This window comes from Neofelis nebulosa, chromosome 11 (assembly GCF_028018385.1).
Source record: "Neofelis nebulosa isolate mNeoNeb1 chromosome 11, mNeoNeb1.pri, whole genome shotgun sequence".
NCBI classification, from domain to species: domain Eukaryota; kingdom Metazoa; phylum Chordata; class Mammalia; order Carnivora; family Felidae; genus Neofelis; species Neofelis nebulosa.
Genome location: NC_080792.1, coordinates 57,155,848 through 57,180,526, shown reverse-complemented (window position 1 = coordinate 57,180,526; position 24,679 = coordinate 57,155,848). Strand labels below are relative to the sequence as shown.

The window sequence follows — 24,679 nt, the reverse complement described above, 5'->3', positions numbered from 1 at the left end:
GTGTGTCTGTCCTTGTCGCCATCAACGTGTAGTAATAAATGGTCACTTGAGGTTTAGAGGTTTTTTAAAAATCCTCTCACAGTGATTGAAAAAAAGGCTGAAGATGATGAGATACTTGAGAAAGAATTAGTATACCCTTAACAGTGCTTCAAAGAATTCAGAATCCCTTTGTTCTGAATTCTTTTCAACTGCTAATGTTGGAAAAGGGGTATATTTCCTAAATTAGATGAATTCCTGTTCTCTACAGATCACAAGTCTGATCCAAGTGAAATACAATTCTAAAGGTAATGTGAATAGTAGAAATTTACCTTCAGATAACTGCAGTCATTTAGAGTATGCTCCTTTTATGGTTTTTTTTCCCCCCCCCTTGTAGCTTCCCCATTCTTATTTGGATCTGTTCTCTGCAGACACAGGACAAATTGGCCACTTCCCTCTTCCTGGCTGGTTTGCCCTTCCAGGTCCCTCTGGTGAAGAGCAATGTGATCAGTGCTGAGGCATTCCTAGGTGGAGTCACTTGGCTGTAGCTACTGAAGGGAAAACCCATCCCATTTATGTCCCTAATTATAAAACTAGCGTTGGGTGTGGGTGAGATACTATATACAGTTCTAGTTGTTCTATTCATTCATGTATTTATTCCTTGATTCACTTATTACACATAAGTTTACAAATTTATATATTTCTTGAGAGCATATATGCCAGACAACATTCCTGGTTCTGAGGATACAAACTCAGTGAAATAACATTATGAAATTTCTTCGTATGCTTTCATTTTGCATTTCCCAATAAAATATTCTTCCTGTTCAGCCAGAGAATAGAACTGTTTTAGTGTGACTTCTCCAAAGGAGAATCATGAGCAGATCAAAGAAGGGCAACATGATCTCAAGGCTAGCAGGTGACAGGGCAGATATCAGAACTGGCCTCTCCCTCCAACACAAGTTTTATTACTGTAACTATTGTTTCATTTAGCCTCACACTCCTGTCTTCAAAGCCATTCTAACAGGGCACAACTTTAGGGGCATAAGTCACACAGCATCCTACTGTCTGCTTCTGAGGATCTTGGCACCACTCTCCTATGATTTTTGAGTCCTCCTACTTTTTAGAGGAAGTTGCGGTAAGATAACAGTCCTGTACTTAAATTTTTGAATTTGAAGATATAGACACTGATAAAGTTGTCATAGTTGGAACAGAAAAACAGCTAAAGCTTTAAAGTCAGATTTTCACTTTCAAGGAGGGTCCCTGAAGGACGTTCCAGATATCTAGCCAAGAAAACTAGGATTTTTATGACTAGAGCTCAGCACTTGAGTTTCCTAAATTGTAAAAACTTCCCATTAACATCAAACCAAAGTGTGAAAGATTGAATGTGGAGATTTTTAAACCAGGACAACTAAGGCTGCACACAGTGATGGAAAGAGAGAGCAGCACTGCTTCCACACAGAGGGGGCTTGAAAACTCTCAGATCTTGGGAGACATGGTAAAGAGAAAATGGAATTATACTCAAGAAGTATATCCAATCTGCCCCTTCCTGGCTTAAATCCATGGGATGCAGAGTAATAGGAACAGCATGATTGAGTATTCAAGGATGGATAAGCTTATGTGCCACCCCCACCTGAAATTCTGGACGAGGCCCCCTGCAAAGAACCTAAGATGACCTCCCAGAAACTGGCATGGAAGACCTAGAGGACCAGTAATTTCCCATGGCCCCCAGTGAGAAATGACTGGCAAGCTCTCAGAGGAATCACTATAGCTGAGATGAAGTGACTTCGTGGCAGAGGGCCTCATAGTTGATAGCCCAAGAGATCCCCAGGGCCGGCAAGATCTGAGGTGGGGTCCTATGAGCAGGGGGGAAATGTTAGGGCTCCCAAGGAGCACTGCCTATGCTTACAGAGTGAATAAGGAGCTCCACCAGCAGTGGGGGCAATGTGAACAGTCACCCCTCCCCACCTCCCACCACCAAAGACTAAAGCAGATGAGCCAAGTCTGGAGGCACCAGACCCACAATGTTACAAATGTCTCCTGTACCCAGACACAATCTCAGGATACCAAGCAAAAGACAAGAACCCACCACAGAAAAAAAGAACCATAATGGGAAGTTGGAACTTAGAATGACTGAGCTTAAATTGTGAATTAAGTGATTTCCTAAAAAAGACATCTTTAAACCAAAATGCTGATTATTTTTGAAGTGGTATAATAGAGTTGAGTTTAAGGACAGATGAATAAAGGTACACCTTCTGTAAACTGGGCTTGTGACTGTATTCAAAACCCACTACATGAAGATAAATGAGATAAAGTTCCTGCTTTAAGAAGCATATAATCTTGGGATGTATTATAAGGTGAAGCATCGAAGCTAAGAGTTTTCTGCCTTACAATTTTGCATACAATTGGTCTTGGCATTTTATGAATAAATACATTTCATGCTTGTAAAGTGGGCCTACGGGGGCTAAGTGAGAATAAAGCCTAGGGCCAGAAGAACTAATGTTCTACTGCAGAAATATGATGTCATTTGAGGGGTGCCTGGGTGGCTCAGTTGGTTAAGCATCAACTTCGGCTCAGGGCGTGATCTCATGGCTCATGAGTTCGAGACCCAGGTCGGGCTCTGCGCAGACGCTCAGAACCTGGAGACTGCCTCAGGTTCTTATCTCGGTCTCTCTCTGCCCCTTCACTGCTTGCACACTGTCTCTCTTTCTCTACCTCTCAGATATAAATAAACATTTAAAAACAGAAAGAAATATGATGCCATTTGAGAAAAACACAGTAGAGCTGGATGAAAGCCCAGTAAAGGACAATCGAACTAATCACCAAGTTGAGAAAGATGCTTGACGAAAAGAAATATTACAAAGATAAACCAGTCAAGAAATGAAAATGCTGAGATGGAACAGACTGATGTCTCTGTTTTTTCTAAAATATTGCAATCATCATAAGCCATTACTTGATTACAATCCAAAAAAATAAAAAATGGGTTGGCTAGCTCCAGAGTCTGATTCACTTTGACAATTTTTTTGACCTAATAAACCCCACATGATATCAGAAGTAACATGACCTTAGGTATTTGTCTTTTTATGTGCTAGGGAGGCAGGCAAGGTTCATATGGTATGTTTATTGGTGTTGCCCAGTTAATGTCTCAGCAATGGAGGATCTGTTTCGGAACAGCCTCCAGTCAAGGAAGGATTTTCCTCCAAAATACTTTAAAACCAGACACTGAGAAAACCCAGATGTGATGCAGAAGAATGCTTATTACCCAATGAAATCCCAGCCACAGCAACACTGTCCACATGGAGCACCTTGGGGAGAGGTTCAGAGAGCTGCAGATTTGGACAGTCACTCCCAGGGCAGACAAGACAAGTGCTACAACTCAGCGTGGGCTTTGGGAAAACACATAAGAAATGGTTTGATTTGGTACCTAGGTCTTTGAAGCAAGAAGCAAACATCTCAGGACAGAGCAGATTTTGAGTTATGGCAGCAATCTGAGCCATGTGGCAGAAGAGGTGGCTGGGGCAGCAAGGCCATTCAATCATGCTAGATAAAGCACTGTCATCAATTCCTTGGCAAGGAAGAAACAGACACCTGTATAAAAACATACTCTGCTTTCTTTATAGTTACCGGTTGCTTTTACATGTTCGAAATTGTAAGGAGATCTTATTACAGAGTATAGGTTTAGTCATTCTCAACAAGTGCTTTTGATGTCTCCATAAAAATCTAGGTTAAATATCCCCGTCTGCATGGATCCTGACTGGTTATTAAAATCGAGATTCTGGTAAAGAGTGGCAAGGACTTTTTTTTTGATGAGTATGCTAAATGGGATCTTATTTATGCTTCTACAGCTCCTGTCCCCTATGATCTTTCCAGGCTGTACAATCTCATGGTGATTTGAATCTCATGTGTATCTACGCTGGAGGATGTGATTTTCTCCACACACTCTTCTAAGTCAGCATCTAAGGCCCCCAAACTTGTGCCAGTGGTGTGCTGGAGCTGATTTGCGTTGGCTCATAAAAGCTGGTTATTAAATTTTTAGGAATTCTGTGAGCCAGTTGTTAGACACAGCTGTTACTAAAATTAAATTATATAAACTTACAATTAAATAAATTACATTTGAAACAAAGGTAGGAAATACTAATTATTTAATTACATTTTACTATTTTTATGCCTTTAAGGCTATTTACGTCTGTTGTTCCTGATAGTGGAAATACAGCACAATGGGGTGCTACTGTGCATCTCTTCCCGGCTCTGCCGTCAGTAACATCATGTCAGTAGTTTGAAATTGGCCATGATGGAGGTACTGAGGCTAAGAAAATTAGCAAATTACTACAAATGAGGGCTTGTTTTGCTGATTGTCTAGAATTTAAAAAGTGAAGAAGAAAGTGTTCACAATACAGATTAAACCTACAAGTATGTTGTATCTGTAGCCACTATGTTATAAATAACACAAATAAACAAAGAAATATTCTTCCATTATTCAAAGACATTTTCTGATTCAGCAAAATGACTCATGTTATGTACAAAAGAGTGATATTCTGACACAGGTCTTATAGATTACCAACAGATAGAAGGGTTCAGTCAAAAAAAACAAACAAACAAACAACAAAAGCATTTTATGAGAATCAATTGGTTATATGGAGGTTATAATAAGGATATAGTGTATTTATTATTTGTAAATTGTGTGGTACACATCCTATATATAAAATTCATAATAATCTTATGAATAAAACACATGCTTTTTTTCCAGAGACAGTTGTTAAACATTTACCAGAAAATCACTGCCTGTGCCTCATTCTCATATAGGGAAAAGGGGGATTGGGCCATTTTTCTCTGTTAGTTTTTTTTTTTTTTTTTAGGAGAGTTATCTCTTTTTATTAAGAAATATTTAATTTCAGATCTCTGCCCATTGGCCCTCTGTTGTTTTCTATAGGGTCAAAGGAGCTTGGCTTAAGTGCTACTACAAGGAAAAGAATGCAGTAATTACCTATTTTCTTTACAATTAAAAGTGGTTTTTAAGGATGAATATAGCTGATCCTTGAACAACACAGGTTTGAATTGTGTGTCCAATTATATGCAGATTTTTTTACAGCACAGTTCTGTAAATATATTTTCTCTTCCTTATGTTTTTCCTAATAACATTTTTCCTCTAGCTTACGTTATTGTAAGAATAGAGTATGTAACACAAATAACATACAAAACTATGTAGTAACTGACTGTTTATGTTACTGGTAAACGCTTTCCAGTCAACAGAATGCTACTACTAGTTAACTTTTAGGGGAGTCAGAAGTTACAGGCAGATTTTCAACTGTGTGGGGGATGGGGAAGGGGGCGATGCCCCAACCCTTATGTTGTTCAAGGGTCAACTAACTGTATGTACACACTGAATTATCTGTGCTAATAATCAAGCTGACCCTAAGCGTATTAGTTGTGCCTTTGAAATTATTTCTATAGGAGTTTGAAAAAGATTTATATTTGTGATGTTTGAAAGAAAATGACCAATTTGTTTTGTTTTTGTTGTTTTTATTTTTTAAGAAATCAGTGTGTACTATGAAAACCAGAGTACCTACATTTTAAACCCAGATCTGTAATCTACCAACTCTGTTATCTGCTTAGATAACCTCCCTGTACTTCAGTTTCCCCATCTGTGAAATGAACATGGTAATGGAATCTACTGCATAGGGTGGTTGTGATAATTAGATTAGTCAATGTGTATAAAGTATTTAAAAAAGTGCCTAGCACACAACAGAAGGCTTGCCATTATCATTACCACTGCTATTACTACAACTGCTGCTGCCGCACAAAGGAGTCAACTCACTGACTTAGGGATATTAAAAGTAAACTGTAAAGAGTCCTGACCTTAGATTCGTGCTGGTGCATAAAGAGTGACTTACCAAAAATCACACAACTTGTACTATTAGAATCCAAAACAGATGTCCCATTGTGGTTCTTCTCTTGTTAACTTACTGGCTTCTTTCTGAGCTTTTTATTTATCTTCACTAGTTAGTCAATTTCCAGAAGTGATGTGGTTCTTTTATGAAAAAGAGTGCTTTTATCTAAGTATACTTGGATGCTCTATAGATGCATTTTCCAATATGGTAGCCACCAGCCACATGTGGCTACTGAGCATTTGATGTGTGACTAGCATGAACTACGATGTAACTATAAATGTAAAACACAAACCAGATTTTGAATACTTGCTATGAATATAAAACATAAAATACTCATTAATAGTGTTTATGTCGGTTACAAGCTTAAATTGTAATATTGTGAATATACTGGGTTAAATAGAATATGTTATTAAAATTAGTTTCACCTGTTTCTTTTTACTTCATATGGCTTCTAGAAAACTTAAACCTGTATATGTGCCCCACATTTATGGTTTGCATTATATTTATATTGGACAGTCCTGCTCCATGCAAGAGTAATCTTTATGTCCAACTTTGAAAGCTGAAAATACTGCTTTAATAACCCAAGAAGTGTTCTTTGCCTCAGTTAAAAAAAACTAATAACTAACATCCACCTAGTCATCCTATCATTCCTTACTTGGACATTACGAGAATCTTCATGCCACTCTACTTGGCCACAAGTCTTGGCTCCCCAAATCCATCTCCTACACTGCTGCCAGGAGAATATGTACCTAAACACAAGTCATGTATAATGACACTCTCCCGAGAAAGGTCCTTCCTTCCTTTGCTTCTTAGTACCAAGTTCAGTGGCATGGCACATCTCCACTTACTCCCATGGCTTTGATACTGCTTACTTTTCCAGTCTCATCTCAATTCCTTGCACATGCTACCTTTGAAGTGATATAAAGAAATTCTTAATTATGCACATTCTAGGGGTGCCTGGGTGGCTCAGTTGGTAAGCATTTGACTCTTGATTTCAGCTCAGGTCATGATCTCAAGGTTCCTGAAATCAAGCCCTGCATCAGGGCCTGCTTGGGATTCTCTCTCTCTGCCCTCCCGTGCTCGTGCACACAGGCATGTGCACATGTGCTCTCTCTCTCTCAAAATAAATAAACATGTTTTAAAAATATTGTACATTTTGTTAGGTATTAGGTTGTTGTGGGGGTGTGGGGAGTGGAGAGGAATGGAGAAGATGACCTGGGCAATGGTATGAAATGTTCACTTATTATATTTATAAACTCATTGGTAAATTTTTTGAATGAAATATAAAACACAGACTCAACATCCTACAAGGTGTCCTGGCCAACATGTTAAAAACAAGAGTAAAAAACAATTTGTATGGTTTATCTGACACATCTTAACATGATTCCTCTGGTTTCCTCAAAACTGTGACATCCTGAAATGAAATCCTGTATGAAAAGAGTTTGGTGCCTGGGACATATTGTATATTTAATTCACAATCACTTTCTACCCCTTTGCTCATATCTTCCCTCCACCAACCCTACCCCCATCATCCTAAGTCTCTAGGTAGAAGTCCAGGAGGTGAAATCCAAATTTTCAAAAATAATGGATGATTTACATGGGAAATCGCTTTCAAGGGCTTTATCCATGTCACAGACCAGTGATTACCAAGGAGCTTAAATATGTTATTGCATGGAAAAGCCTTATTTGTTGAGAATAGTGAAGAGAGGAAAAGAGGAGCACATGAGGCAGAGTAGGCAATAATTGGAAAAACAGGGAAAGCACATCTCATGCCTGCTTCCTTCCTGACAACTTAAACAAACAAGAATAAAGAAATCATGTGAATGGCCAGGTTACCTCTATATTTCAAAAAGCGTATACCTCAATATGGAGATACATTGGAGAATTTCATTTAGTATTAACATGACACTTTCACCTTGATGAAAAATAATCTGAGTCTGGCTAACATTCTCAGTACCTATCCTGCCCAATAACTATCTTCACTCTCTCTAGTAAATTCTAAAAATTAAAAAGTAATTATATAACGACTGATTTATACACTTAGGTAAACCAATAATTATGGAAACATCACTGGCACCTTGATGAAAGTTGCCATTTTCACCTTGATAATGCCTAGATTTTTTTTCCTTCAGAGATGTACAGTCATTTTTTTAATTTTTAAGATGATACGAATTACTTAATAGTCATCACCCTTGTGACTCAGTACAATCGGTACTCTGATGGATTATTTGGAACACATAATTAATACTTATTTGCACAGTTACCAAAATGAAGACACATTTACACAACTGAACTTCTCCTTTATTTGACAGCTGGTCAAAAACAAACATTCTCATAGGCTTTGTTATTAAACTGCCTATATTTGTAGAATCGGCAAGTCTGAGAAATATTTAGAATCCGCCTAATTATCCACCTTCAGACCCAATTTAGGCACTCGATTCAATTCATCAAGAGGTTTTCCCTTTTGCTCTCAAATCTAATTCATCAGACTTTTATACAATTCTTGAATAGCCTTTAAGCTTTCTGGAAGTTTAACCATCAAAATGACACCCCTGGCTAATACCCGCCCTAAGACGCTGATTTCCTATGTCAAAATTCCCCACTTTGAGAGAGTTCTGGCACAGGGTGGTACTTGCTCGTAACTGGATTAAGATTACTCACGTTTCTGAAAGATTTAGCTTTCAGAGCCCCCACTGGGCAAGATAAGATGAGATCATCATTCTTTTCTGGTTCCCACAAGTCGTGTTTTTCAATATAGAAAGTTAAGAGGATTTTGATGTAAAATTTATAACTATTTCTGTAAAATAGTGGTAGCAGCCACACTAGAAGTTTTAGTTCTCTGAGGATGCTAAAATAAAGTCGCAATGATGTTGCTGGGATTTTCCCCTAGACTTTGCTGTGTTTCTAACACCCCATATCCTCACCTGCTCTCCAATCCCAATCCTTCAATCCAGGGAAAGTCAAATCATGCCACATGGGCCAAATCTGGACTGCCACCTGTTTTTGGTAAGTAAAATTCTATTAGAATACAGCCACACTCGTTTGCTTACATCTCTATGGCAGCTTTCATGCTGAGTAATTAGGACAGAGATCATATGGTCTGAAAGCCTAAAATAATTACAATCTGACTCTTGAGGATAATGTTTCCTGACCTTAGATCTAACAGGATCACTGAGTCTTCTCTTTCAGCCCTTTCTTCTCAAAACATGTATGTGGTGGATGACCAAGTCAAGGGAACTCTTCCGCTTTTTCAAGAACACAGCAAATACTTTCAAGCCACAAAATGCTCTCTTTGCTAGTAATACCCTCTTTTACCTTCACTTTCTTGAGTTCCTACCTATCCCCTAAAACTCAGCTCTAGTGTCATTTCACTTGAGATTCTTTTCTTGACTATCCCATGAAATAAAACTCTCCTATCATTTTATTCTATTAACGCATTTGTCTCATTCTCTTTTTAAGGATATCTTTTGTGTACTCAAGTACATCAATAAGTTCATTTGAAAAGACCTGATTTCTTTACTATATTATCTTATCATACAGACTCATGGTATCTATTTATTCAATTCTTAAGGGCTGTTGTGAGCTATTCTTCTAATAATAGCACTTTGATACAGAGATATTATTGTATACAACTCCGTATTTCATTTTCCCCAAATCCTCCTCCAATCCACCCCTGACACTCCCCAGGTAGCCCAAAGCACAGTGCCCAGTTTACCATGTAAGACAAATTCCAAAAGGATCAGAGATTAAATGTAAAATATTAAACCACACCAAGTACAGCTGACCCTTGAACAGCATGGACTCGAACTGTGTAGGTCCACCTATATGCAGATTTTGTTCAATAAATATACTACAGTACTATAAATGTAAATGTTTTATCTCTTCCTTTCGATTTTCTAAATAACATTTTCTTTCCTCTGGCTTACTTTATTATAAGAATATAATTTACAATACATAAAACATACAAAATATGTGCTAATCAACTGCTTATGTTATTGATAAGGCTTGCAGTCAATGGTAGGGTCTCAGTAGTTAACGTTTTTGGGCAAACATCATATGCAGATTTTTCACCATATGGGGGATAGGCTGGCACCTCTAACCCCTGCATTGTTCATGGATCAACTGTACTTCAAAAACCATGGATGAATCCCTTTATAATTTGATAGTGGTAAAAACGTTCCTAACTATAACTCAAAATTCAGAAGGAGTAAGAGGAAACACTAATAAATTTGATTATATAAAACCTTAAAAACAGGATTTTTTTTATATAGGAAAGGCAACATGAGTAAAGTAAAAGCACAAATGACAAACTGAGAAAAAATATTTGCCATTTCTATCACAGAAAAGGGATAATACTCCGAATATAAAAAGAGTTTCTAACAGAGAAAAGAAATAAACTAACACCCTACTGAAAAATGAGCTAAAGATATTAACAGGTAAATCAGAAAGCAATACAAATAGTTCTTAACTGTATAAGAAGATACTCAACCTTACTCATAATAAGAAAAATGAAAACTAGGGGCGCCTGGGTGGCTCAGTCGGTTAAGCGGCCGACTTCGGCTCAGGTCATGATCTCGCGGTCTGTGAGTTCGAGCCCCGCGTCGGGCTCTGTGCTGACAGCTCAGAGCCTGGAGCCTGTTTCGGATTCTGTGTCTCCCTCTCTCTGACCCTCCCCCGTTCATGCTCTGTCTCTCTCTCTCTCAAAAATAAATAAACGTTAAAAAAATTAAAAATAAATAAAAATAAAAAAAAATAAAGAAAAATGAAAACTAAACTACAGTGACCTAATAGGACCTGGCAACAAATAAAAAAAATCTGAAAAATGTTCATGAGACCTTGGGGAAACAGGCATTCACATACTGCTGACAGGAATTCAAAATGGTACACTAATGGGGGAGAATTCGGCCTCTTCTAGCAACACGACTATGCATTTATTTTCTAACTCAGCAATTTGACATCTAACAATTTAATCAAAGATATACTGGCAAGGGGCGCCTGGGTGGCGCAGTCGGTTAAGCGTCCGACTTCAGCCAGGTCACGATCTCGCGGTCCGTGAGTTCGAGCCCCGCGTCGGGCTCTGGGCTGATGGCTCGGAGCCTGGAGCCTGTTTCCGATTCTGTGTCTCCCTCTCTCTCTGCCCCTCCCCCGTTCATGCTCTGTCTCTCTCTGTCCCAAAAATAAATAAAAAACGTTGAAAAAAAAATTAAAAAAAAAAAAAAAAAAAAAGATATACTGGCAAAAGTATGAAAAGATATATACAGAAGGTTATTCTTTACACCACTTGTAACAGCATAAACACGGGAATAACCCAGGTGCCCATCTATAGCAGAATGGGTGAGCCCACAGAAAACTATGAAGCTATAAAAAGGAAGGAGGAATACCTCTACATTATTGCCATGGAGAGATGCCCACCATATATCGTTAATTGGAAACAGCAAAGTGCATATGGTATATGTCTGCTACTTTTCAGAAAGTTTTTTTTTTTTTTTTTTTAATGTTTATTTCTGAGAGAGAGAGACAGATAGAGTGCAATCTGGGGAAGGACAGAAAGAGAGGGGGACATAGAATCCAAAGCAGCTGTCAGCACAGAGCCTGATGCAGGGCTTGAACCCATGAACTGTGAGATCATGACCTGAGCTGAAGCTAGATGCTTAACCGACTGAGCCACCCAGGTGCCCCTTCTTTTTTTTGTTTTTAAAGAATTGTTTTTTAATGTTTATTTATCTTTGAGAGAGACAGAGAGACAGAGAGAGAGGGAGCAGGGTAGGGGCAGAGGGAGAGCGACACACAGAATCCGAAGCAGGCTCCAGGCTCTGAGCTGTCTGCATAGAACCTGATGTGGGGCTCAAACCTACGCAGTGAGATCATGTACCTGAGCTGAATTTGGACACTTAACTGATTGAGCCACCCAGGTGCCCCAGAAATAGTTGTTTTTCTTAATCCCCCTCCCTACCACCTATACACACATACCAACAACAGCACATAACTTCCAGAGAAGGACTGCCTGATGCCTCAATTCACTCTGGGTCACAAAAGCAGAAGTGAAATATTCTCCTACTACCGCCTCTCATTCAGAGTTTGCCTAGTAATACTCAGAAACTTCACAGGCAACAGGGTCTGTAGTACTCAGCCCTTTCTTTTAAAAATGTTTTTAACATTTTTATTCATAATTGAGAGACAGAGAAAGAACGCAAGCAGGGTAGGGGCAGACAGAGAATGAGAGAGAGAGAGAGAGAGAGACAGAGAGAATCCAAAGCAAACTCCAGGCTCTGAGCTGTCAGCACAGAGCCCGACACGGGGCTCAAACCCACAAACTGTGAGATTGTGAACTGAGGCGAAGTCGGATGCTCAACCGCTTAACTGACTGAGTCACCCAGGTTGACCCAGTACTCAGCCCTTTCTGACCTGACCTGGGGAACGTAAAGAGCTTTTCAGACCAAATGGATTTAGTTATTTTAATCTCGAGTTGACCAGGTCCCAAAACAAGGTCAAGTTTTTCATAATAAAGTTTCATTAACGAGGAAACTGAGGCACAGAGGGATTAAATAAGTTGTCCAAAGTCACATAGCTAGCAAGAGGCAGAGCTGGGATATGAACACAGGCTTGACTATTTACTATACTCTGTCACCTCTCTATTCAACCCCTCTCATTTCAGTTCACAATACGGGCTCCCTTTTTCTTTATAGCCAAATGCCACATTTCAAACAGATAAGTCAACCTAAGTATATGGCAATTTTTAAAATATCTTTGAACATGTTCTTAAAATCCAGATAAAAGTCTTCAGAGCAAGGGTCAAAGGGAAGTTAAGAATAGTAAGTACATTGAGTTAAACATACAATTCTTTCCAATGCTTCACAGATGGTTCCCTAACTGTTAAAAAAATATATGGGGAAAATTTTCTCAATCTGCTACAAATTATAATGGCAAAAACTCATTAGCTTAAAAAAAAGTCACAGGTTTATTGGCTTATATGAGCACATATCATTTTATTTGCCAAAAGCTCACCTCTCCTCAATACAGCATGCAAGCTGGCTCATAAGAGATTGAAGAGTACTGCTCCAAGACAGAATTTTGGGCGTACAAAGGTGAAAACATAAGCCCATTCCCAGTACATGCCCACAGGAGACACATATGAAAGGCAGTGAATATGCCATGGCAGAAATTTTGTAAAATGTAACATGACTATCATCTGTACCTTTGAAGACAGATTAGAGACAAAGTTATATCACCATATAATTCAAGCTTATGGCAGTCTATTTTACAATTAAGTCAAAAAATGGACAATGACAGAGATAGTATCTTACACCTCTCTGTGGCTGACCACACCCCTCCTCCTCTCAACTGCATTCTCTACCCCTGAAAGCTGGCACTGCCTACAAATAAAAATATATTGAAATTCACTTAAACTCAAGAGATTAGTGATACAGGTATTTTCGTGCTAGAAGGCAGTATCTAATGAAAAAAGGTCTTTGTAAGTCCTGTTCATTTAGACATTATAGGAACAATGGAAGAGGTAGGCAAAATTCCTTAACCCATTAAGACAGATATAGGATATCCCCAAGCAAAGTAAAATTTCTCTTGATCGTGGGAAATAATAAAACAATTTTAAATGGTCTTAGGAGATCTTAGTGCAAGGGGGTATTTAAATTAGTGGGAAAAAAATCCAGTGAAGGTTATAAAGAACCAATAATGTAATCAACTCGCCTGCTCTTACGATAAAAACACAATGAAAATGTATTTCAGTGCAATATTCAGGATAGACCAGGGGAAAAAAAAAGACAGAAACGAGGAGAAGACCATCACTTCAGGCCTACCTCCATTACCATTTCTGAAACAACAGCAACCATGCATGAGACATTCTCTTGAATCACTCCAGTTTCAATTATTCTGTATTCCTGTTTAGACACATTCATCTGCACTCATCACATGTTGTGTTTTGGGTTGGAAAATGTTGTCTTCAAACCTACTTGCACCTAGATCACAGATGCACTCTTGTTGTAGTCCCAGGTCCTCCTTCCTGACCAGTAGCTGGACAAAAGTGACCTTTTGGCTCCCCTGCCATTTGCCCCTTGTCCTCCCCCACACCCAAACAACACCAGCCCTAATACATTTTGGCACTGTAACTCTACCTTCCCTCTCACAGTGACAGCCAGGATTCCCAACCTGACCAACCTCAGCCTTCCAGCCCTGAACTGCTCTCAAGGCTATAAATCTAATCCTATCCCCCACCTCAACTGAGAAAACTTAGTTTGCTTGGCTCTGTGCCCTAAACTCCCTAATACTCCCCAGCTGTTTTTGGCCACAAGTTCCCTTTCCATAAACCCGAACAACAAAAAGACATATTTTAGGTACTTACCTATCCAGCTAACTTTAGTTCCTCCCTCATTCTAAAAGGTTCTCTCACAGCGCAGTAAAGATGAAGAAATAGTGAAGGAAAAATCAGTTCAATTGCTGAAATATTTACTGAGCATCCACTCTATATGTTCTATGTAAGCACTGTACTCTACACTAGCTGATAGGGGATGGGACTGACACACCCCAAATGAATGACATACACCCCTCACTCTCAAAACCCTTAGAATTGAATGGGTAGGGAGCAGGGGTGAAAATGGGTAGGGGTGATTCTTACATGAGATAATCTAGTTTCCTTGAGGAATGAAGTATAGAGGGAAAGGATAAACCATGCTTGCCTCTCTCTGTTATGAGCACCAAATGAGAAGCAATAGCTTCTGACCAGAAGACTGGGGAGGTCTCATTGGTGGAAATGGCTCTGGAATCAGACCTGGAAGAATAAGGAGGATTTCAATAGTGGACAATGAAAGAAAGTACAGGAGAATGTTCTTGGTGCCCCTGCCTATGTGTACAGCCCCTAAAATCTCACTACCCTCACTCATTTTCCAGTGGGCAAGTATATTAGTTTGCTAGGCCTGCTATAACAAAGTCCCACAAACTGAGTGGCTTAAACAAAACAAATTTCTTTTCTCATGGTTTTGGAGGCCAAAAGTCTTAGATCAAGTTCCTGGCAGGGTTGGTTCCTTCTGAGGGTGGTGAGGGAGAATGTGTTCATGCCTCATGCCTAGCTTCTGGTGGTTTGGTAGCAATCTTGTCATTCCTTGGCTTGTAGAGAGGTGGTGACCCTGATCTCTGCCTTCGTCCTCACACGGTCTGCTCCCTGTGTGCATATCATTTTTCAAACGTCCCCTTTTTATAAAGACACCAGTCATACTGGATGCAAGCCCACCCTATGACCTCATCTGAACTTGATTACCTCTGTGAAGACTGTTATCTCCAAATAAAGTCACATTCTGAGGCGCTGAGTGTTAAGGAGTTCAACTTAAGAACTGAGGAAGGGGAACACAACTCAACCTGGAATAGAAGGATACTTAAAGTACATACCAATAGGTGAATATTATATTAATTTTATTATTAACACTAAAATATAGTATGTGTATATTAATTGATACAATTTATTTCTGAGTAATATAGTTGTATTAACACTACATTTATTATAAATGTGATAATATATAGTATATATAATAACCTGAATCTTTACTGACCACTTACTATGAGCTAAATTATTTTTTCAATATTATTTCATTTAGTCCTCACAACATTCTATGAAAAAATTCCTATTTAACGATAAGGAAACTGTTATTTAGAGAGGTTAATAAATTGCACACAACCACAGGTTTGCAGGCAGCAAAGCTGAAACTTGCACCAAGGCCTATGTATTTCCATCCTCAGAACTCTAATCACTGCACTAAGTATGGTATTAACATGCACATACATTCAGCAATGGACAGCTGTAAGTAATAAAATGGATTCTTCTGTATGGCTTGTGAAAATTACTCTATATTTACATATTATGTAGATAAATTAGAAGGATTCCTCTTAGCACAAAGGCATTTTAATATTCACAGATTTCTGTTAGGTGAAATATTGGTCTTTTGCAAATTCTTCACCTCGAATCCCACAGCACCTTGAAGAAACACCTCAAGTTTCATGTTTTTAGAGTGTCTATTTCTGAATAGACAAGAAGGGCACATTTTATGCCTACAGATTCCAAGTCAACAAATGACTTGTTTTCTTTCCACGAGAGGTAAATGAACAAAGGGGACAGATAATGTATTACTGTACAAGTAAGATCCAAATAAAAATGCTAGAGAACCTGGCTCCTGAACAAGCGATAAGAGGTTTAATACCATCTACTCTTACTGTAAGTCCCGTTAAGAAGACACCAAATTTAAAAGGGAGGAAAGCAAACGAGGGTATTTTCATCTTTCTGTTTGGGTAACAGGAGTTCTATTGAAAGAGAATCAAAATGGTAATAATACTTTAGATTTTCATAGTGCTTTTGAATTTTCAAAGTGTTCTCACATATTTTATTTCATTTGACTATAATTACCCTGTTTGGTGGGCAAAATAAGGGCAATGACCTCCAATTTACAGATAAAGACACCAAGGCCCAGAAAGTTTAAGTGGCCTCCCAATGTGACCTAGCTAATAAACACTAACACGCACACGCGCGTGAACACACACACATACACACACACACACACACACACACACACACACACACACAGATTCCATACCTTTAGAACAGCTTTCTGTTATCCCCTGGGAATGCTAGCCTTTGGGAATAGCATGTAGCTCTTTAATGTCAAAAGTAAAATGACCTTTGAAGCTCTTTATCAAGAATCTGTTGCAAAAGATGCTGAATTATTTTTCAGGCAAAATGCTTATTAGCTGTTAATCAAAGTGCTCCTGATAGATCATTATATGATTTCATGAATGGCTACCAAGTATCACATGAAAACAATGAACTACAGAAAAAAATAAAACACCACTAGACCATATCATTCATCCAAGGTACTAGAACATAATATTAATTTATTCACTGACTCAATGAATGAGTTGAATGTTGAGAAACTACCAGATGTTAGACATTGAGCTACATACTATGAATACGACGATGAGCCAAAGCAAAATCATCCCAGCTTTGTGGAGTTTACTATCTGGCATGTGTATAGTAAGTGTGTGCATGTGTGTATATGGGGGGGGGGGGCATAACTATATACTTATAATTAAAGAAGTATGTGGGTGAACTTCACAAGGACCTATAGTGGTGGGGGAGGGTGCAGCAAAGCGGAAAAGATACCAGGCGGAGGAAACAGAGTGTGCTATGGCCTCAAGTTGGGATGGCACATAACACACTTCAGGATATAGATGAATTGTCTAAAACAGTCACCTCTACTTTCTTACTTCTGTTTCTCTCTTTAACACTCTTCATTCAGGTGTCCATCTCCACCACTCCACTCAAACTGTTCTTAAGGTCAACAATGACCACCATATTGTAAATCCAACAGGCACTTCTCTTTCACCTGTCTCTCACTGGCATTCAAACTGCTAGTCATCCCCCTTTCCTCACGAAAAAAACGAAAACAATTTCTTGGCTCATCTTCTGTTTTCTTTGCTGGTTCCTCTTTTGTCTCACCATTAATATTGGAGCCCTAGAGTTTAATCCTAGGTCCTTTATTTTTCTATATTTGTATCTTTAAAAGATGTCACCCAGTCACATGGCCTTAATCCCACTTAGGTTGTAACTCTCAAGTACATACCTCTAGACCTGATTTTCCACTGAGATTCAGACTCTTACACGTAATTGCCTTCTCAACATCTCCACTTGAATACCAAATGTAGCTCTTAAAGTTAACATGGGCAAAAAATTGATTCCCAATTCCTCAAATCTGCTATCCTTTAGCCTTCTCCACCTTAGTGAGAGACTCATCCCTCATTCTTCTCTTTCCTTTACCTCCATGTAAATATATTTGCAAGCTTTTATCTCTAAAATACATCCTATAATCATTCACTTCTCTCCACCTTCAATGCTATCACCCTAATCCAACTAACCAACTGCAGAGAAATGACATATTCCGTAACTAGTCTCACTGCTGCCATTCTTTCCCTCTTTAAATCCAATTCCACATGGCAAACAGATGTTCCTTTTAAAATGCAATTCGGATCACTCCACTGCTCTGCTTGAAATCCACCAAGGACTTTCCCTTTCTTGGAATAAAATCCAAATTCCTTAACTTAGCCTACAAGCCTTTCAAAATCTGGTCCAAACCCACTTCTTTGTCCTCATCTTCTGCATTCTTCTACCTGTGGTAGGTGGAATGTCTCTCCCACAAGATATCTACACCCTAATCCTTGGAATTTGTGAATATGTTACTTTATATAGCTAAGGGGAATTGAGGTTGCGAAATTAAGACTGTAATCAACTGACCTTAAAATGCAAAATTATTCTGGACTCTCTAGGTAGCCCAGTAATCAGAAGGGTTCTTAAAAATAGAACAAGGAGACAGAAGAGTCAGAAAATAAGATGTGATGACAGAAACAAGGTCATCAACATAACACAATATAGGACTCACCCCACATTGCTTTGAAAGTAGAGGGTGAGGGCCATGAGCCAAGCAGTGTGAGCAACGTCTAAAAGCTGGAAAAAGCAAGAAAATGTATGTTCCCTGAGAGCATTCCCTTAAAGAGGAACGCAGTGCTACAGACACCTCGGTTTTAGCCCACTGAGACCCATTCAGACTTCTGACTTCCAGAACTGTAAAATGGTAAATCTGTGTTGTTGTTGTTGTTGGTGGTGGTGGTGGTGGTGGTGGTGGTGGTGTGTGTGTGTGTGTGTGTGTTTAAGCCACGATGGTAATTTGTTACAACAGTAATAGAAAACTAATATGCTACCTCACCATGGGCCAGCCACACTGGTCTATTTCATAAACAAACTTGTTTCTGCCTCAGAGCTTTTATCTTTGTTATCATCACTCCTTGGAATGTTCTGTTCCCATATACTCACAAGGCTGACCTGGCTTCTTCTTGTCATTCTGAGCTCAGCTTCACAGAGAAGTCTTCCCTGACCACCCAGTGCCAGGTAGCCTGTCGTCACTTTCTATCACATTACGTTTTATTTCTTTGTAGAATTTTTGCCCTCTGAAACTACCTTTGACATTTATTGGTATGGTTGTTTGTAGCCTAATTCCCTACTCTGGAGTACAATTTCCATCAGAATAGGGTCCCTGACTTTGTTCACCATTGTATCCTCAGTATCTGAACAGTATCTGGCACAAACTGTATGCTCAATCATAAATGTTGCCTGCTGAATGAATAAAACCTACTACGGGTGAAGTATAAAGAGTGATATAGAAAGGGGGTGGGAGAAGAGGCTGGGGAAGTAGACAGGGGGCAGATCATACGCTATCTTAGAGTCCTTGTTAAGAACTTTGAACTTCAGCCTAAAAACATTGAGTAGCCACAGTAAAACTTCTGACAGAGAAGCAATGTATTCATACTTCTGATTTTAAAAGATTTGGAGACAGATTGGAGAGGGGCAGTGATATAAGTGGATGTAAGGAGAATAAGTAAGAAGGATGCTTTGGGGCAGTCCAGGCAAAAAATGATGGTAAACTCAGACTTACGGTAATAGCAGTAAAAAAGCTAATGTACTAGAGATATAATTTGGAATCAAAATGAATTAAGACTAGGTGATAGATTGAGATATAAGAAGTCCAAGTGAGTATATCTCAAGAATGACTTCCAGATTTATATTCTAAGCAATTTAGGAGAATATGATGTCAATTTCTAAGAGGGGGAAAACTGCAGAAGAAGCAGGCCGTGCATACATCAAGGGGAAAGATCAAAAGTTCAGTTTTAGCTTTGTTAAGTTTGAGTTGTCCTCAAGACATAAAAGTGGAGATATTATTCAGACAGCTAAATTTTGAGCCAGTAACTCAAATTAGAAGCAGTGGTGGTGGATAATGTGTTCTTATGATAAAAACACATGGGATTGGGTGAAATCATCTAGGGAAACTGCATGAAAAGAGAAGACTGGAGACACTGCAAATTCACCTGTACTGAGAAGCCTTACCAATGGTGCTCACTGCACCCAGAAAGCTGTCCATCGCCCAGCAGGAAAGATGCCTGCTTATACTTTGGGAATTTTTTCAGCCCATTTAAATTACCATGGATGGAATTCCCTTTTTTCCACTCCCCTCTGCACATTTAGGTAGAGGAAGGGCCAGCAAAGGAGACATCGAAAAGGAGTAGTTAAGGTGATTGAAATTTCATTTCATAGAATCTATGATAATCCCTCCAAAAAAAGAATACGTAATAAAATAGGAATTTATGTGGGCTAAATGACTCCTCCCTTGTCAGAGCATTCTGAAACCAAAGCCTCTCATCCCAGGCTAAATGCTTCTTGCCCTGGATGAAAACTTAGGAACCATGTATCTCAAAAAAACATCATTCTGATGCAATTAGTTTTCCTATAGCAATATTATCAAAAGGATGAGGGGAGGGGCACCTGGGTGGCACAGTGGGTTGAGCAACTGACCCTTGTTTCCACTCAGGTCATGATCTCACAGATGGAGCCTCATGTCTGGCTCTATGGTGACAACTTGAGGCCTACTTGGAATTCTCTCTCTCCCTCTCTCTGCCCCTCCCCTGCTCACATTCTCTCTCTCTCTCTCTCTCTCTCAAAATAAATAAACATTTTTTTTAAAAAGGATCATTTGTCAGAAAACCCTCATCTCTAGGTGGATGTTCCTGGCAGCAGATAAATTCAAACACCCTGGTCTGTTTCACTGTGGAGGTCAGATGACACTTCCCAATTTCCTCATTCAGAGGTTCTCAAAGTGGGAACCCTAGAGTTCCAAGGACCCTTTTCAGGCAGTCTGCAAAGGGTCTGTAATACCAATATGTTATTTTTAATAATACCGAGATGTGGGGTGCCTAGGTGGCTCAGTTGGTTAAGCGTCCAACTCTTGGTTTCTTCCACTCAGGTCATGATCTCACAGTCCATGGGTTCGAACCCTGCACCCTGCACCCTGCTCTGTGCTGAGGGTGCAGAGTCTGCCCGGGATTCTCTGTCTCCCTCTCTCTCTCTCTGCTCCTCCCTCCTTCCATCTCTCCCTCTCTCTCTCTCAAAATAAATAAGTAAACACTTTTAAAAAAATACCAAGATGTTCCTTATCTTTTTCAATCTCATTCTCTCTGGAGTGTACAGTGAAGTTTTCCAGACTACGTGACATGGGATATCACAGCAGACTGAATGTTGAAGGAAACAGAATATATTAAAAAGATAAGCAAAAATGTAAAACAGTGCCCTCTTTGTTTTGTAAAGTCATTTTTTCATAAACATATTAACATGTAAGGGGTTCACAGGGCACCTGGATAGCTCACGTTGGTTGTCAGTTGGGTGGTGGACTCTTGATTTCTGCTCAGGTCATGATCTCTTGGTAACTGGGATGCAACCCCACGGGGAGCTTGAGCTCGGAGGCCCCTGGGAGGCAGGCTCCCGGTTATTAGCTGGGAGCCTACTTGGGGTTCTCTCTCATTCTCTCTCTCTGCCCCTCTCCCACTTGTGCTCTCTCCTTCTCAAAATAAGTAAACTTAAAAAACATGTAAGGGGTTCATCACTGAGTTTTAACTAAACTGAAATTTAAAACTTTCCCTGTTTTAATTTCTGACAGTAAATAATAACAGATAAAACCCATATGAACAGAAGCTCTTTGGTCCTCAGTAATGTTAACTGTGTGAAGAAGTCCTGAGACCAAAAGCTGAAGCACCCTCCTAAAAGGCCACAAGGATTCCGAAACCTGGGACAAAGGACAGCAGGCTCCCCATTCCCTCCTTCTAGCTAGCAAAGGCTCAGCAGCACCAGAACCTTAGGAGGCTCTTCTTCCTGAATCCCCAGCCTCCGTCCTGGATGCATCACGGACGCCCAGCCTCACTCCAAGCCCCCCCCACCCCCACTGCAGGAGCCCGGCCTGCCCCTCACACCACCAGCCGCGGCCCCGCCGGGATCTCCGCACCAAAGCCCGGGCACTGCCAGGCCCTGAACGGTCCTTGGCAGGAACGGTACCCACAGGCGGGAACCACCGTCTGGCCCCGGGGGCGGCCGGGGTACCACCGTCCCCCGACCCGTCCGCCTGCTCACCGGGTCCCGGGTCTCAGGAGTCACACGATCCGGCCGAGGGCGCGACGGCAGCGACCACGCCACAGCCAGCCCTGCGCCCGTCCCTCGGGTCGGCTTCCTCGGACTCTTGAAGGAATATGCGGCCCCGCGGGGTTCTGCAGATTCGCCGTTCTCTCCGCCCGTTCGCTCTCTTTAAGCACACAGAGAGCGGGAAAACACGGCGCAGAGTCCTTCAGAGCCACGCCGTTTGGGCCACCGTGGTGAGGCGAGGACTTGGAGGAGTCTGAGGACCAGGAATACGACGCCCCGAGAATGGGACGCGCAGAGCTTCAGCCTACTGGCCGGAGGGCGAACCCACGACTCTGAGTCTGCGCAGTAGAGGTGGTGTAAGCTCTCCCACAGCGCCCGCATTGCACGTGTCTGCGGCGTGGGGGCGGGGCATCCTCAGGCCGGGGCGGGGTCAGCAAACTGGGTTGGGTCTAGCACTGAGAGGTTTGATAGGTGAAAGCCAAGAGTATACTTTGGTTTTTTGTTTTTAGAGGGTGGGAATATATTTTAAGAATTAAAAACAAATACTCTAAGGAGCAGAGCATGGCATGTATAAATATATACAATAGCTGTAAAGAGAATAGAGCCGACTACCCTTGCAAAAGAGGATTGTATATGGGGAGAAGTGGCGTTGGAGGAGCAGAATCAATGTTAGTACTTAGTTCAGCTTGTGTCAAGAAAGCCCTGGGAATTGCTTGAAGTCACCTGGTGTCCACTGTCTGTCAGTGTCTGAGTGAGCACCACCTTCTCCTGTCCTGAGAAACCACAAAGCAGCGGATGATCCAGCAGGAAAGATTCCTGTCTGCACTGAGAGACTTTCCCCAGCTCCTGGACCACCAACGGTAGAACAGTAGATACCCCAGGGGCACTGGTGGTGCGAAACAGAAAGTCCCTACCGCCTTGACATGGTTGGGGGTTAAAAGACCCAGCTCAAGATTTATATCCCTCTCCATTCCCAGACCCAATCTGGAAGGAACAGTGGTGAAGCCCCCTCCTTCTTAGGGAAAGGGACTTGTATCCAGAAGGTCATGACTGAGGTTTGCTAACAGGCCAAGGAAAGACACTTAAGTTCAAAAGAGCTAGTCAGAGCAGGGCTGAGCAGAAGGCTCTGGGAATTTGAATTTCAAAGGCAGTGGAAAACTTCAATAACTCTCAGAGCAAAAGGGGCTGTGTCTCACAAACTCTAAACAATTCTGCAATATCAGCATCTCTGTCTCTACTCTTGACACTCATTAGTAGATACTATAAATATAATATATATATACACATGCATACTAGTATAGTACTCTCTCCCTATAAATATATATATATATATATATATATATACAGTACTCTCTCTATAGTACAGTACCATATATGTGTGTATATATATATAATATACATATATTATATATATAATATACATATTATTATATTGTAATAATATATTATATTATATTAATATAATATAATATAATATAATAATTATTAATAATTAATATAATATAATTATATTATATTATATTATATTACATATTATATATTAATATAATATGTAATATAATATACATATTATATTATGTGTGTATATATATATATAATATACGTATATTATATATATATATATATATATATATATATATACACACATGGGGTAGCCTCAGGAAGCCACACTAACTAAAATCAGAAGAACTATTAGCAAATTAACAAATTATAGTTCTGTTGATCCTTCTATTGTTAAGTCTAATGATTTTCATGTAAACAGGGATTTTGGATAGATGTATATACATTAAAATGCAGTCACCTACTGGCCTTCTAAATCTAAATACAGATTTAGAAGCAAGTGTCCCAGTAGAGATTCCAATTTTCATGTACCAAATTTTCACGGTCACTTGTAGTGCTAATCAATGCAGGATGTCTTGCATTAAACAAAATATTACCTGTTTCAGATGATAACCTTCATAATGAAAATGCAAATCCTGGTTTGAAATTCCTGGGCCAGCTATTGAAAAGCTTTATGTATGTAAGATCAAGGCACATTACAATACACATAGTTTTAATGCACAGGAAAATGTGAAGAAAGTAGCGTAAGAAATGTCTAAAGTACATTCCTGGATGTCATAAAAGCATTTGGCGATCATTAGTATTGGATCCTGGCAACTTTTCAGAAGTTTGACAACTCTCAAAAGTTTACCAATACACATGAAAAATTGAGTGAAGTCAGCCTGTGTTATGTTCAGTCCTGTTCAACTTTTCCTTTGCTGGTGTGTTTGAGAATGCAATAAGGGACTTACAAAGCTGTGTCACAATATATAGCTTGACACCTGGGAGACTCTTTCACCTTACCAGATTATAAATGTTATCACTTATCATTGACAGTGACAAAGAAATTGTGGGATGTAAATGGATGACTGCGTTCTTAAAGCACAGAAGCCGCAAGAGCAAGCAATTTATCACTCACTCCTTTGCGGAGTCAGCACAGCACTGGGGGCTGACAGAGAGCCTTGAGGAGCCTGAGATCCAATACCAGTTTACACAAGGGAAATACAATCCCAAGTCCCCAGGTCCATGAGGTTTCTTAAAAAATGAGAACTGTCGCTGGGCTCTGCCTCTTAGGTTAAACATTATCCGGTAATGATTGATGCAGAAGGAGAGAACTGCCTTGAAAGGAGGTGAGAAAGATGTGCACCAGCACCAGAAGAACAAGCAGCTTTCTTATTATTTAGAGATTGACAAAATATGACAATCACAGCCAATATGACATATGGCTTCCAGGTAGAAATTTAAGGTAAGTGGCATAATGGTTAAGTAT

General features: G+C 39.9%; 1 protein-coding gene across 1 annotated transcript in view; it reads right to left on the bottom strand.

Annotated features, from left to right (window-relative positions):
• Positions 1–22,135, bottom strand: part of ARHGAP28 (Rho GTPase activating protein 28) — a 229,771-nt gene extending 207,636 nt beyond the window's left edge. The window contains exon 1 of the mRNA XM_058692670.1: positions 21,862–22,135. The gene's annotated coding sequence lies outside the window, so the exon portion shown is untranslated. The remainder of the gene's footprint in view (positions 1–21,861) is intronic.
• Positions 22,136–24,679: the final 2,544 nt, after the last annotated feature.